Source organism: Cupressus sempervirens, chromosome 4 (assembly GCF_028749045.1).
Source record: "Cupressus sempervirens isolate cs-2001-9-10 chromosome 4, ASM2874904v1, whole genome shotgun sequence".
Taxonomy (NCBI): Eukaryota; Viridiplantae; Streptophyta; class Pinopsida; order Cupressales; family Cupressaceae; genus Cupressus; species Cupressus sempervirens.
The window spans coordinates 802,928,299-802,933,438 of NC_143121.1; positions in this window are offsets into that span (position 1 = coordinate 802,928,299).

Consider the following 5,140-nt stretch of genomic DNA (forward strand, 5'->3'; position numbering starts at 1 on the left):
TTACAAATTATAATCACTCGATAATACTAATATTAGACTTGCATTTGGTGGACGTAGCCTAGGATTGGGTGAATTACATTAAATCTTGGTGTCTTGAGTTATCTTATGTGTGATCTATTATTTTCTAATATTGGCTATATTTGCATGTAACTATTATTTATGTCTAAGATTAATCCTAACATGTACTTCATGTGATGCTTTTATAACTTGAAGCCCCTTTTAATGTGATATTGTGAAGAAGTCATGATTGCAACTTTATAAACAATAGTGGTTTCCTCTTTACACTTGCACATGTTTGAATAGCTTATCTCTACCTCTCAAGCATACTTTGGGAAAATCTAAATGACCAAGCTTCATCATATTGGCAAATGTCATGCTTTTTGGAGTCTCATGATCTAATGATATCCACCATTTCTTCAAACATCTTTTCAAATAGTTGGTGCTCCTCTTCCATTTGGGTTTGAGATTGTAGATACTCAATGTAACCCAGCCACCTAATGAGAATATTTGGTACATTGCTACTAGTTATTTGGTCATACAATTCATGTGCATTGTATATGCTTCTCTCAATTCATGAACCACTTCTTCAAACATCATATGGCTTTCATAGTAATTTGAAACCATGACACTACAAACTTTACCCAATCACATGATCATTAGTTATCATTATCCATGGGCTACATCTTGTCAAACATTTCGCATGTGTTTCTTGATCCCTCCATAAAAAATGTTCCAATTAATATATCTAATCCATCATAATCCAAAATTATATTGATTCCAAAAATAAAATAGATAACCTTTTTCCAAACCTACAAAGGTTCCACATGTATGGGTTACTGAAAAACTTGTTGGCATAGAGTTACGAAAGCTTATGTGGAGACATTGCTTTGAGCTTGTCAGTGTGATCAAGCACCTTGTAGCCATGCAAATTAATTGGATTCAATGATCGCATGATCCTCTATACTTGATATTTCTTTTTTGATTCTTAGTGATCATGACCCCCATGAGGATGAATTTCAATCATTACATCAAATCATGTGCATGTATTCTCTTCTTCTTCACAATATGTCAAGCTTCCATCTACCGTGTGGGTTACCTTCAATTCACTGGCTTTAGTTTCAAAGATTTACATATATACTATTAGGATTTTGCTCTCATCCTTTGGTAGTCTTCACTTTTAGCACTAGAATTTAGAGGGAAATATCATCATCATGGCTAAGTTAGTTGTCAGGAATCAATGAGTCTCCTTTTAACTTAACCATATAGCATGGTCCAATGAACATTAAAGCATTTGAATATGGCTTGAACATGCTGATAAAAATGACTTAAGAGTTGTGGAACCACCGTGTTTAGAAAGAAAGAGTTGGATAACTAGGGATGAATCCACTACTGTTGCTACTCTGTGCTTGTGGACTGATCATAAAACCAATCCACCTACTATGTATAAGTGTTTCTCGGTAATCTTGAACTTTGAAATCTAACTTGACATGTTTTTGGACAAGCTACCACATCACTAATGCTCAAAGACAAACATTCTTACAAATCTCTTGACCCTCATTTCATAGACACTAAATTCAATCCATTAGAAATTATGACCTATCTCCAACTGTTTGATTTGTAGTCACGATGTTGAGTCATGGAATTTTTTTTATTTAGGAAGCTAGACGTTGAATCTCTTAAGCACTGAACCTAAATCTGCATTCTTCTAAACTAGTGCAACTAAACCTTGAACTTGGATCTCAAAATTGAAATCATGGTACTTTGATTCTATAAACTTGGACTTGAATTCTAAATCAATGAACTCAATTTTGAACTTTGAGCTTGAACCTCTATACTTGAGGTTCAAGTTTAGGTTCAACATCTCTTCAAAACACCATCTTCTTCACAAGTCATAGTCTACAAACTATCATTAATAGTAGAAACCAATTAAAACACCAGGATGATTTAGAGATTTTTCTCATGGGCCAATTTTTAAAGTTTAAAAAGTGTGTGCTAAAAGCATTGCTTATAGCTAGCTCTGAATGGGGATGTAGGCCACAAGGGACATGAAGAATTTAATAATCTCTAGTAAAAGACCAGTGTCTAGCCATTGGGAACTATAGTCATAGGGTAGGAAACAATGAGGAGTTTCTTGCGAAGAGGGGAAGAGTAGGAGGACAAGGAACACCAAACACCTAAACTACCAACATGACAAAAGTGACACTTTAAAACCAAAACCAACAAAGCAAGAAAAATAAACCAACAGAATGAAACACCACCAAAATCTCAGAGAGAAACAAGCTATTTACAAGTATATATAGGTGAGAAGAACTTACACAAAGCCATTTACCAGATGAAAGAAGAAAGATCCCTTTTAGAATAATAAGAAACTCCTAAATGAGAGAGCTTGTTGTAACCTACACATGAAAACCTCCTTATTTCTGCAAGCTAAGTGGAATGCAAGGAAAAACCTCTTAAACCAATGCTCAGCTTCAAATAACAATAGCTCATCATAGACCTCTACTTTTACTTGAGTCTTCAGTACAGAACTCTCAAGACCATCTTTAATTGGTGGTTGAAAAAATTTAGGCTCAAATATCTTCACAAGGAAACTCATTTCATCCATATTGTTAGCATTGATGAAAACTTGACTTTTGGAAAGACTTTCAGAATTAACAACATACTCAGAATGGGGAAATGCTTCATCTAGCATAGAATCAACATGAAATAGGTAAGCTTTGTCAAATTTTGCTACTACTACTTCAAAAAATATTTCATCCAGGCTAAAAGTATTAATCAAATCAACATTTATATTTTTACCTCTAGAATCTTAATACTTGATTGTTGATATGAGTTCTTCAACAATTTCTTCCTCATTCAAAGAATCATTATCACTTGCAGCTGCAAAGAAATGAGGACTTATGCCTGGAGCTTTTAAAGAAGAAATCCTTTCTTTATTGGATAAGAAGGGTGAGAGAGAAACTTCTCTAATATCCAATAATGTGCTTGTTGAGACATCTGATGGTTCTTTGGGTTGCATTACCTCTGGAACTTGGTATTCTCCTCATGTGCTACTTGTCTTAGCACTTTTTATCCCAAGTGAAAATGGACTATATTTCTCCTCCAAAGATGATATTTGGAATAGAGGGATGTGTATTTGTTCATAAGATTATATTGGTAGGTATAAAGGGTCAGGCCTGCTCCAGGTAACCTTATCCTAAAGTTATATGCACAATTCCTCTACCTTGCTTGTTGTTGCATCTAGACTTGAAAATTCCTTGACCAGGTGGGTTGCATCATTATTATTGAAGCATTCACTATTGGGATCTTCTTTCTTGATTACTAACAAGAACCATTTGATAATCTCATCTTCATTCAAAAAATCACCATCCAACAAAATTGTAGATGCTTGAGCATGCTCAACCTTCTTTCCATCACACAATATTGCATACGTCTTAGCTTTTTCTTTTGCTATTAAACTTATAGAATCTAAAGGACTAATAGATTGAATGGATGGCTCAAAGTATTCATTTTTGATTTGGTGAGAGGAAGAAGAAATACCACCACTTTTATCCTTGGGAAGAGGAATGGACTCAGGAAGATTTCCTCCAATTATGCATTCAAACCTTGTCGATGTTTGACATTCATGAGGTTGCACCAATTCTTTATTGATGGGCATGAGTATCTTCTTTGTAGTTTTATGTTCACAACAAGCCTCATCAAAAGAATGCAGAAGAGCATAATTAAGAAGGTAAAAAATCTTATTATCTTCAAAGAGGAAAGATTCCAGAATATGGTCATTATAGACCTTTAAGCAAGAAGGACTATTGGCATCACTACCTTTGCATTGTGGAAGTAGAAAAGAATCACATGAAACATTCCTTCCAAGCTTATTGAATTTTCAAAACCTTGCTAATTTGGATTGACAAATGCTTTTTCTTCGTGAGGTTCAAATTTTTCTTATTGAACCTCTTTCTCATTCATAAAAAGTTAGTTGTCTGAGAGGGATGAGACTTGGATAACTAGGGCCTCAATGTCATCCATTTCTAGCTCTTTCTAAAGCCATTACACTCTTTTCTTACATTCTTCTAGGTCTTTTAGTTTGTGGAACCCATGACACAAGCTCCTCCATAGCAAGGTAGAAGTATGATCATCTTCAAGGCTAAGATTTGTTTTCACAGTATGTGAAATACTCTATTTGCAGTGTTACCAAAAATCTTGTAGCACTTGATCTTGTTGATATACAATATGGTAGGGTCGAGTCTTTTCTTCTTTAAGACCTTTCTTTCTACATGGTCATTACACATAATCAATAGTCTCCTATACACAGAGACAAAATGAAGACCAAGAAACCAAAAAATAGGCACTAAATCCTTGCTTTTGTTCCCTAGTAGAGCCACCAAAAATCTATTAGTAAATAGATTTTTCCTTCAACAATAAATTAATAAATTGACTCTTAAATGCCTAGAAAGAAGAACAAACATAAGTAACAATTGGATGAATTATCATAGGCTGATAAATCTCCTCTAAGTTGAGAGGTACAACTCCCTTGTTGAAAGATTTATAGTGAATTTAATAATAAGATGTATCTTTAATCTGAAGATACTAAGGGTTTCTGACATTCATTCATAGACATGAAATGAATGTGATTTCTAGATTTAGAGGTTAGAATAAAGAGAGAAAAATTAGCAAACAACCACATGACCATTCATTCAATCCTTCTTTAAATTATAGAGAAAATGAAGGAAAACGTTATTTATTCTACAAACTATAAGTGACCACATGACTGCATCCAAAACACGAAAGATGTGACCACACAATCAATATCAATTGAAGAAAGATATATTCATACCACAAGACCTGATAAATATAAACTTATCTTCATTTTATACACAAAACAAAAGAAACTACATGATTTACCTGTCCCTATGATTACAATCAACTTTTGTAGAAAAATAAAATATTCTTCCCCTTTTTCGTCTTACAAAACAAAACATATGCCCCCTCCTAGTAGCCACATGACATGTGAAAAGAAGGACCTCCCTGAGAAAATATTTTCAATAAATAATCCTCCATGGTCTTTCAGTTCCTGACATAAATTATTCTTGAAAGCAATTGACTCTTGATTAATAATATTATTGGGTCCTTGATTTCTTTTTGT